At 40.9% G+C, this 12442-nt stretch overlaps 2 protein-coding genes across 4 annotated transcripts in view; one reads left to right on the forward strand and one right to left on the reverse strand.

Annotated features, from left to right (window-relative positions):
- Positions 1–12442, reverse strand: part of AAMDC (adipogenesis associated Mth938 domain containing) — a 34269-nt gene that overhangs the window by 18391 nt on the left and 3436 nt on the right. The gene's annotated exons all lie outside the window — the stretch shown is intronic.
- RSF1 (remodeling and spacing factor 1) overlaps positions 1–12442 on the forward strand; it is a 60362-nt gene that overhangs the window by 2749 nt on the left and 45171 nt on the right. The gene's annotated exons all lie outside the window — the stretch shown is intronic.

Below are 12442 nucleotides of genomic sequence, written 5' to 3' on the forward strand. Positions count from 1 at the left end.
TTTTGGTACAACCAACTCATTGGGCTTGGTTTGTGTCACCGGCAGCTGTTACCTGGTGTATTTTATGCTTTCGGGAGAATAAACAGTTGCAGTGAATAGATTTATCTACGTGATTTTTATTTGTTGTTTTTAAGGGTACAAGTCATAAAGTTGCTAAACGTTGATTGAAAACTGAAGTGATCCTTGTTTTATCCTGAACATGTGTTATTTACCAACTGTATGTAGTTTTCCCTGGAGTGCAGAAGAGATTTTGGTTTCACTTCTATACAGTTTGTTTCACTTTTTCACTTTTCCATTGCTTGACAGTAACAAATAACAAAATCTAAGCAAATAGCTGTAAAACCTCAAGGTGCTGCTTTTTCCTGAACCTCTTAGAACCTGGACCAACTTTTAAATCTCAGCTGCTCATTGATGGCTGTTGGGGACTCCTCTCTATGCCGATTTGCAATCAAGGAAGGGAATCAATAATTTAGGGTTTTGTTGTTTATTATCAAACACTCAGCAGCTTCAAATGTGGTGTTTGGTTTGAGGGTTGTGTGGGGTGCTGTTGCTTTTTCCCCAAATGTGGCCTATATTTTCTAGTCTTGGAAGACTAGAAAAGACTAGACTAGGCTTTGCTGGCTTATATTTTCTAGTCTTAGAAGATGTTAGTAGAAATTAGTTTCTTTGTATCAGGAGCCTCAAGAACTAGGATCTCAAGTCTGAGTGTTGTTCCTTAGTTGTATGCCACTTATATTTTCTTTCCTATTAATAATTAGAACAAAGAACTTGTTTATTAATTGGATGTCTAACCTGGTTTCCTTAATGACATGTATTTGTAGTGAGTTAGGTGTTCTAGCTGTGTATATGGTCTTGTCTTGAAATGCACAAACAAATTTAACATGTTATTTGGGATTTGGTGGGTAGTAGGTATTATGCTTGAATAGGAAAATAAGAATGTATGGTGTCAATTTTTGCCCATTGCTATGTAATGGTGGGATAAACTGGTATAGTTTAGGGTGTATATATATGTGTGTGGAAATAGTCTCCTTCTTAGGAAAGCTGTACAATAAAATAACTTTTCTGGCTGGTGGTTCATTTAAAAGTTGCAACTATTCAAAGTAATGAGACTGTGGTTGCCTGGTGAAGATTTTATTTGATGAGGAATAATTACCTTCCTTTTGATAACAGTTACCCTTGCTTTATGTACAATGTTGTGACTTGGGTTGCAATTACGCCAATCTTTTTGGGAAAGAATCAAGTTGAGTGTCTGTCAAGATGGTGACGGTGTTAACTCACAAAATTTACCAGCTGATATGTCTCAAAAAGGAAATTTTCTTGTAAGATTTGTTAAAAATCCCCTCATTACATGATTTTAAGTGAAACTCTGAGGGCTGGGAGGTGCCGTCGCCTTTGTATTACTATATTTATAGATGCAAAACTAAGGTAACAGCACAGATCATCCTACGGCGTGTTACGGCACTGGATTTCTATTGCCTTCCCATGGCAAAACTGTGCAAGCTGAAATAAATCTTCACAGGACACCAATATTGTTCCCTTGTTCCAACAAACATACACAGTCTTTTTTTACTAACAGTTTTACTTGCAATAGAAAAGCAGTTGCAAATTTAAATAGTAAATACGTGCGGTAGGAGCAAGAGCTGTATCTGTATTTAGGGCTGTTTAAGGAACCAAGATATCAAATCACCACTTCCTTGGCATTGGTAAATAGCTTGAGATTGGGTATAAATGTTAATTAAGCACTTGGTCTCTTGTGAATGAAAATATTAGGAGAATGTTAGCTTGCACAACAGAGATCTAATTTTACACATGACTACACAAAACTCTTGCTGGTTTGAATGGGAGAACCTCTTGCGGCGTCTTCAAAGAGCGTTGGGCTGTGGTAGCTCATCCATTTTTGCAGATTATTTTGTTAGCAATATGAGGCTTTGATTTGCTCTTGATTGAAATGGTAACACGTCCACACGCTTTGCACGTTCTTTCAGCAAAACACTGAACTTGCATCAGAATCTTGCTGATGATGGTCGTGCTAAAGGGCGTCTTGGAAACAGCAACTGTGTTTTGGGGGGTGGGTTTCCAGGCTGAGACACTTTGCTCCAACTTCATCTCCTTTGACTCTTGATTGACCCAGCCTAGAAGTTTATTGCTTAATTACAGCATGAAAGTGTTTTGTTTGTTTGGAGTTTAGTGATAAAAACCACTCTGGCCACGTTGGCTCAGGTTCAAGAGGTATAAAGATGCTGAGATGGTTTATTTTTGTAAATCTTTTCTCACCTTCCCCTTTTCTGTCTTTGTAGTGAGGAGTGAGGTTAATGGCAGGTGGATTGTAGAAGATCTGCACAAACTATTTATAGGTTTCTTTTAATAGAAAATACCTGATACTGCATTGTGGAACTGAAAAAATATATAGTCTTTGGAGCTGCCAGTAAGTTATGTTTGATAAGCAGCATTATTTTTCTAAATCTTTTAGACACCTAACATATTTCTCTTGTCAGATCAATTTGGCTCCCAAACTCGTTTGTTTCAGTGGGTTATGTCAGAGGCTTTTTTTACTGTCATTCCAATACCTCTGGAAAGCTTTATAACATTAAGCTTAAGGGTTCTTTACATTCTTTGAAGAAATTAATAATTAACGTGGACTTAAACTGCTGTTCAATATTTGTATGGAAGAAACACACCTGAAACTTTGTAGCTGTTAATTAAAGGCAGCAAAGGTCAACTTGACCTAATGACAAGGGGTTTGACAGGCTTCAAGTTCAAGATTAGGTGTATAAAGAAGAAGGTATTGAAGTAGCATTCTGCTAATGTGATTGATTTTTCTCATATGTAATGCTTGATATCAAGCATGTTTGTGTACTATTGATCAGAAGTTATGGGGTTTGATGTGACTTTTAGGTAAAGTCACGATACATTGCAGTAACCTGTAATATCTACAGTACGTTGTTTAGTACTGAAAGTGGGAGATAAATGTGATATGGAAGTACTATTAGACACTGTTTCACTTAAAGGTGAATAATTGATACTACCATTAAGATTTATTAGCTGGTTTCAATGCAGAAAGATTGATTCATGTGGTGTCCTGTCATAAATGAACAAGTTCTGACATCCCATGTGGGTAGTACCTGTGGTGCTGGATGGGTGGAGTTTATTCACTCACTATATATTGCTGAATCTTCTTCATTAAACATATTAAGTGTGTGGATATATCAATATTATGGGCTTACTTCTGCCATAAAGCTGCATCAGCCACTTTTCATCTGCTCTGCAGGTCTGCGTGTTCGTGTCTTATCACACCCTTCCCGTTATGGGTAAGAAATTTAACTGTGGTTCCGAATCAGTCGTTATCACCTGAACACAGGCTGAACTTGCTTGTCTAAACCTGGAATATAAGTAGATCGTTGCTTTCCTGCTGCACTTAGGGACTGAACCAAAACATTGATGCCAAAGCCGTTAATCCACCGCCTGTTAGTAAAATGCAGTGTTTTTAATTTTGCAACAAACTATTGGAGAGTTACTCATCTAGTAAACTTTAGAACATGGTGTATTACATCTGTGCTTGTTTCTGTTTTGAATACCATGGGGATTCTACACCTGTAATGTTTCTGACTATCAAATTAGCCTATTTGTTGAAGGTAGACTCCAGTGGCTTGGAGCTGAAATTCAGAAACAGAATAAAAGAGTTAAATTCTGCAAGAGTAGCAGGGCTAATCATTCTTGTACTGACTTGATAGCAAATAAACCTCTAATGCATAATAAACTCTTGTCTACACTCCAGTCACTTTAGATTAATATGGCTTTAAGGTCAGCATGGTTGTTGGGCATTGGAACAGGCTGCCCAGGGCAGTGGTGGAGTCGCCATCCCTGGAGGGGTTTAAAAAGCATTTAGATGAGGTTCTTAGGGACGTGGTTTAGTGCTGGAGTTAGGTTATGATTTGACTCAATGATCCTGAGGGTCTCTTCCAACCAAAATGATTCTATGATTCTATGCCTTATCCACAAGTGGATTATTCATTTAGGAAGTGAATTAAGTTTACCTTGGAAATAGTTGTCTCATAAAGAGTACGGATATATATCTTTGTTTTACTTTTTCCTATTTCATTAGTTTTTCCATGGTGAGACTTCATATCTTTATGTCCCTTGAGCTGGAGTGTTGACTCTTGTATTTCGCCTGGTGACGCCAGTTGGAACTAAACTTCACATCATCTAATGATCCTGATCCTGGGTCTTTTTCCCAGTAACCCTGCCCACCTGAAAGAGGTGACAGATGCCATGTGGAGTGAAAAAAAAACCCTTGGGATGCCACTCTCTGGTCATGGATGACCCATGACAGGAGATCTGAAGCCCCTTCCAAGGCTTGGCCTTCCTAGGGATCATGCAGATGCTGTTGAACCATGTGCCTCCATTGTGGAAAGGTGTAATATACTTTTTGGGAGGTGACTTTGTTGAATTCCAGCATGTTTTGAATGGTTCAGAACTGGAGGAAAAACTTCTGATAGTACTTCCAAGTCACAGTCTTAAGGTTGATTTCAGGACAAGTGTGTAAGACCCAGGAATGCCGGTAGAAATTTTTCTGGCAAGTGTGAGATACAATTTACTGAAAGAAGTCCCATGGGCTGTATTGCTATATATTTGTATTTGGAGAACTTCATAAACAGAGTTGTGTGTGACACCATCATCACGTGTAGGCTGGAAGTTGTGTTTTGTCCAGCGATCCATCACCACTGTGCGTTGTCCTTGGCCCTGGCCAACCTCAGAGTTCTGTAGAAGCTGTTTCTCCTTGCATCAAGTAGTTTGTAACTCAGGAGCCTCCTGGTTTTCTACACCTATCGTGAATGCAACTTTTTTTTCTCTTATGGAATTCCTCCAAGTTGATAATGTGTGGTGTACAAACAGTTGGCAGATACATATGGGTAATTATTAGTGCCCACTGCCTGGTACACGCACTTCTGAGCCCATCCCAAAGCTGACGTGCTTGGAAGCTCATGGGAACTTCTGGAAAACTCATAGTGTTGTTGATGTGAAGATTCAAACAATATTTGTGGTGTTTCTGTGCTCTTTGGTAGCTGATAAACTGTGGCCCTCAGGCAGAAACCTGGTAGATTTAGGAGGGGGGAGAGAACCTCCTTAGAAGATGACAGCGGCAAGATTTCCTTGGTGTGGCGTGAAGGAGAGGATGGGAGCTACCAAAGGCCTGAACTTGGCAAGAAGGGGCAGATGATAAATAAATAACCTGCTGAAGAATATTGTGGCTTACTGCTGCCTCAGAGCCAGTTGTTTGAAGGTCTCCATTTTAACATCAAGATTTATCTGGGCCATAGGACACATCTTAGCGGTACAACTGCATTCTTCCAGGTTTTACAGCGGTTGGAGCTGGTGGAGAGATTCAGGACTTGATGTATATCTTCTGTAGCTGGGACAAGTGTTCTCTGATATCTTCTCAGGACAACTTCTGCTCCTCTGGGAGGAATCTCCTGGTTCTCTTCATCGTTCTTTATTTAGGCGAAAAGCATTTGGACAATGTCCTCAGACACATGGTGTGAATTTTGGGGTTGTCCTGTGCAGGGACAGGAGCTTGACTTGATCCTTGTGGGTCCCCTCCAACTCAGGACATTCTGTGATTTGGTGAAAATAATGCATGGGTAGCTTTGGCTGTGGCATTCAGTAAAGTTGTGTGGTTGGTTCTGAATGTTGAAATCATTGAGAAATAATAAAACTCATAGAAAAGTGTGTATATTTGGGTTTTGTTGTTTCCTCCAGCCTTACAGTAAGAGCATAGTTGGTTCCAGCGGTGGAATAACAAGGTCTGTGGCCATTCCTAACACTAAGATGATCTTCCCACCCTATTGTATTACCCTTTCACTTCTCTCCCCTTCTCCCCAAATCAATGAACTCTCCTTTGCTTCAGTTGTTCTACAAAGCTCGACAAACATTTTAGCATTAACAAGCATTTCTTAGTAGCCTTTAGCATTTGTCAGTCTCTCATATACGCAGTTTGCCGTCAACCTGATGCAGTTATTTCTCTTCCCCAAGAGCCAAACAAAGCCCTTAAAGCTCGAGCAGCAGAGAATTTCTCAGAACTACAGTAGAAATTGTGACCCTGTCAAAGTCTGTAATGGTCTGGGGAAAACAAACAATTTTTCAAATTGAAGGAAGGCCTATTTCTAAAGATTCTGTGTTTCAGCAGCTATGCTTTAGTATTAGATTTCTTTCCATTATGATCATTTAGATCTTGTAGTACCTTGGGGAAAAGTGCTGTTTACCCTTGAACTCACAGGCTTGATTGATATTTGAAGAATGGATAATGAGCAAGTTGTACTTCACCAGTCTCAGCCTTGCAAATCCCCCTTTTCCAAGAAAATGGTGGTTATTGCTTGAAGCTCTGTGGCTTTTTTCATTGTATTAGGCTATAACTGGTTTTATAGCCTAACAGTCAGGTCTGGTTGGCAAAGTGCTGATGCTGAATGAAGTTGGTTAAAGTTTGTGAGCGAGTAATCACTTGATTTTCCTACTCCGGTCTGTGTCCCTCTGGTACCGCCCTGGCTGTTTTCCAGCTCATCTACAGCCATCTAGTAGCACAAGCGCCAGGGCACGTTCATTGCCTTTTAGTATTAATGACTAGCAGGATTATAACTGTTTCCTCCTGAGAACAAACTGCAGTGGTTCACAAAAGCCATATTAATTAGTGGATGATAGAAGTGGGGAGATTTGAGTTTGATCCCTGAGCTTGCGGCGTGGTGTCCGTGCAGTAATCAACAATACACTGCAAGAAAGAATCTGAGAGGGAGAGATGCCTGATAGGATGCGATGACAAGAAACTCACCTGAAAAACCCCATTTTTGCCTGGAGGTGGTAGTCACAGAATCGACTGGGTTGGAAAGACCTCAGGGATCATCAAGTCCAACCCTTGGTCCAACTCCAGTCCATGGACTAGATCATGGCACTAAGTGCCATGTCCAACCTCAGCTTAAAAACCTCCAGGGACAGTGAGAAATAGTTGAAAGGGAAATAGCTTAAGCTGGGCCTAAAGTCGCTATTGCAAAAAGGTGCTTCTATTATTGGTGAAACTGTCCCTTGAAATGCTTATTTAAGCTTTGATAGATTCTGTAGCAGGCGGTATTAGCTGAACTCCTAACAAACACGTTGGCGATCTGTATGAAGGTTAAAAAATGGTTAGCAGCAGGTAAGAGAAATGAATAAGATAACAAGGGAGCTTTTGGAAGACCCAGCCTTTATAAGAAGGGAGACCAGGACGAGTCTTAAGTCAAGGAATGAAAACACTATGTCTGAAATGCTTGCAGAGCTGTGAGAGGTCTCTGAATGCATTTGTCTGATAAATGGGAATAGGATGGTGAAGTTAAGCACAAGGGCTCAATGTCCAAGTTTTTTAGCCAAGTAGTTGTGTGAAAGGTAGAAATCCAATCCTGGTGAGGTCCAGGAGGAGAATGTGCTCTTAGTGGGTGGTAGAAAGAAGCTAAAAGTCCAAGGTGTATTTGGAGAATGTGTGGACAGACCGCTGTCCTATGTAAAAATAAAAAGAACCTTGGAAACATGGGTTAATACAAGGATTAAAATAACATTGCTGATAACTGAAATAACCTTTTTGCATAAGGTGTCATTATTAGGCTAATTTGTGATCTCTTTATTCTAGTTACGCTGCCTTTTCTGGCAATAAAGATGAAATATGCTAAAAGTGCTGTGTTAGGAGATGGTGTGCTGGATAATGTGATAATGTGAAAGCACATGGAGTTGCCAGGCTTAGATACTCATTTGGCCACCTGAAAAAGTTAGAAATAGAGCTGGTAAAACTATATGAACTTTTAGTAGAGTATGGAAGGGGAAAACAGAGTGACTAGTACATTATAAAGAGTTTAACAAAGATGCAGGGTATGAAAAGCAAGGAGCTTTTACAACTGGTTTTGATAAACTTCATGAAATTGTGATTTTTATAGTTCTGATAATTATATTATTTTTTCTTTGAATAAAATACTCTATTTTCTTTCAAAAGCAGGGATAGTTCTTTTGTAGCATGGATAGATGGATCGTGCTTGACAGATATATATGGATGTAAAGTGTTTCAAGGAGGTCACTGATTAAAGTGCTTGACTTGTGTTCCACAGCAGCCTTACCTGATATGACCAAAACAGGAGCTCTCAGTCCCAGCCCTTTCTTTGACATTATTCTTTGTGGCAGGAGGAATCAGATGAGCCACGGAGTGTGTTTTTAGCCTTTGCCATCTACAGCCCAACACGTTAATGCAAACTGGTCTGCGTTCCTGCTCTCCATTTTAAATACGGGCTAACTGAGGGGTGGATTTGCTTTATGTTTGTCCCCAACAACCCTCCCTGGCAGAGGGTTGGAGGAACATCAAGGAATGTATCACTGAACCGCAATCAGCAGCATCGCAAACCTTAAACTGATTAACCCACAGGAAGCTGGTTAGATAAATAGGGGTTTTTTGGTCACTGTGGTATATGTAGTATTACTCAATTTTTTTTCTATGGTATGGACAATTAATATTTGCCTAGAAATCAGGAATAGGAGTTGTTTAGGAAAAAAGCTCAAGGTGCAAGCTGGCTAATCTGGATTAAGGAGAAACGCTGCTGTGGTGAAAATAGTGTTGTGAATGGGCAGCAAAACTGCAGATGAAACAGTTACAGATATGCGTTAGAAAAGAAGCTGTTTGTGATTAATACATCCCAGAATATTTAATCAACAAAGCATTCGAAGTGGTATTGTGATAGGTCAGAGGAAAGCACCTCTACCAACATGCAGCTGGAGTTTAAAAATTAGGAAAATACCAGATAAGGCGTAGAATGGGCTGGAGTTTAAAAAATTAAGATAATAGCAGATAAGATGTTAGAATGGGCTGAGAATCATATGTAAAACTTGTAGGATATTTTATTTTGGGGGTGTGTGTGTATACATCCCGTATTGTCAACTGTTTCCCTTAATCTTGACTTCAAGGCTCAGTTGCGGCTGCTCCATCTTAAAAGATAAGACAGACAGGTCAGTGGACTGAGGACTGTTTGAAAGTTTCCACCAAAAAGAAATGTTGTAGAAAAGGGTACTGTTAAATTCAGAGGAGATTCTTAAATGCACATGAAGCAAGGCTCCTAGAGATTTGCATTCCTTTTATATTGTAAAGCCAGGAAAATAGTGTATTGAATGAAGTTGAAAAGTAATTCAAGTTTAAATGCCTTTCACATGTTCCGTAATTACAATTGATTGCTGCAGATTATTATGGAGGCCAGAGCTCAAAAAGATTTAGATACTAATGAATATTGAGTTGTAGTGAAAATATTTAAAAATAAAGCAAAGAATATGGATTTTCTTACTTCTTTGTTAAAACAGGCTGTAGCTAAAAAGAGGTTTCAGGGATAATAACGCAGGGGCAGGTGATTTCATAGGTGTGCTCTGAGGTTTCATTCCCCATGCTCTGAAGCAGCAGGTGGTGGTTGCTGTCAAAACGATTGCTGGGTTACATGAGCCATGGCTCATCATTTTCTTTTCCAAATTGTATCTATAAATACAGGTTCTATTGCCAAGATCTGTTCTCTTTTCCCTCTACCTGTTTCGTGCTGTACAGGAAAGCAAAGATCCGATGGCACAAGTTTGATATTTTTCCAGATACTGTTGTTTTTTAGGGATGTCGGTTCAGTGGGAGGATTCAGGTGCGTTTGGATGGGCCAGCTCTTTGCTGGCTAAAACCCAACAGCTGGATGTCTGGGCTCAAAGGGCGGTGGGGATGGAGTCAGATCCCATTAGTGACCAGTCACAAGTTGTGTTCCCCAGGGCTCAGTACTGGAGCCAGATCTGTTCATCTCTTTATCAATTATTTGGATGGGGTGATTGAGTGCACTCTCAGTGAGTTTGCAGAAGGCATCAAGTTGGGTGGGAGTGCTGATCTGCTGCAGGGTGGGAAGGCCAGACAGAGGGATCTGGACTGACTGGATCGTTGGGCTTAGGCCAGTTGTCTGAGGTTCAACAAGGCCAAGTGCTGGATCCTGCACTTGGGTCACACCAACCCCAGGCAGCGCTACAGGCTCGGGGAAGAGCGGCTGGAAAGTGCCCGGTGGAAAAGGAGCTGGGGGTGTTGGTGATAGTGACAGAACATGGGCCAGCGTGTGTCCAGGTGGCCAAGACGCCACCAGCATCCTGGCTGGTACCAGCACTGGTGTGGCCAGCAGGCCCAGGGCAGTGACCGTCCCTGTGCTGGGACCTGGGGAGGCCAAACCTCGAATCCTGGGGGCAGTTTTGGGCCCCTCACACCAAGAAAGGCCTTGAGGTGCTGGAGCGAGTTGAGAGAAGGGAATGGAGCTGGGGAAGGGGCTGGAGCACAAGTGTGATGGAGCGGCTGAGGGCCCTGGGGGGTTCAGCTGGAGAACAGGAGCTGAGGGGAGACCTTCTGATCTCTGAACTGCCTGAAAGGAGCTTGGAGCCAGGGGGAGTCGGGCTCTGCTCCCCAGGAACAAGCGACACGATGAGAGGGAACGACCTCAAGTTGCGCCAGGGGAGGTTTGAATTGGATATTGGGAACAATTTATTGCAGGAAAGCGTTGTTGGGCTTTGGAACAGGCTGCCCAGGGCAGTGGTGGAGTCACCATCCCTGGAGGGGTTTAAAAGACATGGAGATGAGGTTCTCAGGCACATGGCTTAGAGGTTGCCTTGGAAATGTTGAGTTAATGGTTGTCTTCAATGATCTTAAATGTCCCTTCCAGCCCAAATTGTTGTGGTTTTATATACAGTGGCACTTTCCTTCTGCCAGCAACCTGAGGCTCTTCCCTGACCCTGATAGCACCTACAGGTGGTTGTTTAGATTGGAGGGTTTTTATCTCAGACACAAGCTCTGAGTGATGGCAATATGCAAATGGTAGCTGAAAACTCATCATCCCTTCAGGCTGTTACACTCGTCTTTCTTTGTAGCTCAGATTAAAAGTGGTGTAAAAGGTGGCTGGTAGCACCAAGCCTGAGTTACTGGGAGCTGAGAACCCTTCCAGTCTGGCAAACTGGGCTGTGGCTTTGAGGCTGCCGAGATAGACCACAGATAACGTCGACCCCAAAGCCAACAGTCTTGGCTACCCCTCTGAAACTACAACAACCCCAAAGTTATAACTGTTTCTTGCAATGAAAAGAATTAGTGTTGACGGGGGTAGATATTTTAATAGAGTTAACAGGTCAAAACATGAGTTTGCTTGTAGACTCCTATGCTTCGGAGTTGGGTGTTTCAAGGAATGAAACTTGTGTGAATCCTCACTTTGTATGAGATTCAAATATCAACTTGCATGAGGAAATAAGTGATTTGCTTTTTAAGTGTGTTTTAGACCTAAGCTTAAGAAAGTTGCCCAAAAGCCGCACAGTGGTTTTTCATGTGCTACTAGCGCTTTGTCAAGCAATTGTCTTGGACAGTTTTCCTTCTTAAATTTCTGTTCTCACTTACTTCTTGGTTTTCTTAAGAAATAACGGAGAACAAGTTGCTCCTAGCTGTGAAACCATTGAAAAGAAGCCTCAAACTCTCTGCTAATTGGATTAAACTTGTAAAATTTGAGGCTTGTGATTGTGAATTCATCTGTAGAGCAACTTTCATCCAGCTGTGTGGCTGCCGCCTTTCCCAGGAATCTTTGTTAGCTGCTGGAAATGTTACTGTCTTAATGACTATTTTGCCTAAGTCTCTGAAATGTGCTCGGTCTCTACTGCTGATAAATTAATGAACTGATATTACCGTAAAGCAGAACAAACTCAGTTGCTTATTTCCAGCTGGGAGGCATGTTCTGTATTTCAGGTTGACTTGCATTGGCTGCACCTGCAAAGTTTGCTGATGCTCAAAGAAAACTCGCGTTCAAATAATGCTGCTGTTTGCAAAATACCAAATACTTACTGAGTGGTACTCAGGTTTTCTACAGAAATTAGTCACTGCAAGATATAAAATGTATGTCTTTGTAGCATGGTTATGTTCTTGTACTTCTTTAGGGTGCAGCAAGCTAAATATATATATATATATACATATATATACATATATATATGTATATGTTTTTAATCAGGAGACCAAAGTTTGTAAGACTAGATTTTCAAGAAGAGGTGTCTGCAATATTTGACAGTTATAGAGAAACTGCCAAGAAACGTTCACCTGTTGATATTGTTCAGTAAAGTTATGTAAATTAATGATGAAATGGTGAATCCCAGAATCAAATGAGATGTATTTGAAGTGCAGGTTGGATCACTGGTGACAAAACATGCTGGTTTTGAAGCTGAACCTGGAAAAGGGCAGAAATATCTTCAGAGTAGTTCTCATTTGATATATGAAACAAGGCAACTCTTTCTGATTTGGCTTTTATTTTTCCACTGAAGACTGAGGAATGATAATCCCCGACCTTGGTAATGAAACTTGCTTTAGAAAAGTGATTTTTTATTCAAGTGAATTTTTTAATACTGCCTTTTTATTCAA

The sequence above is a fragment of the Nesoenas mayeri genome, assembly GCF_963082525.1.
Source record: "Nesoenas mayeri genome assembly, chromosome: 1".
Classification (NCBI taxonomy): domain Eukaryota; kingdom Metazoa; phylum Chordata; class Aves; order Columbiformes; family Columbidae; genus Nesoenas; species Nesoenas mayeri.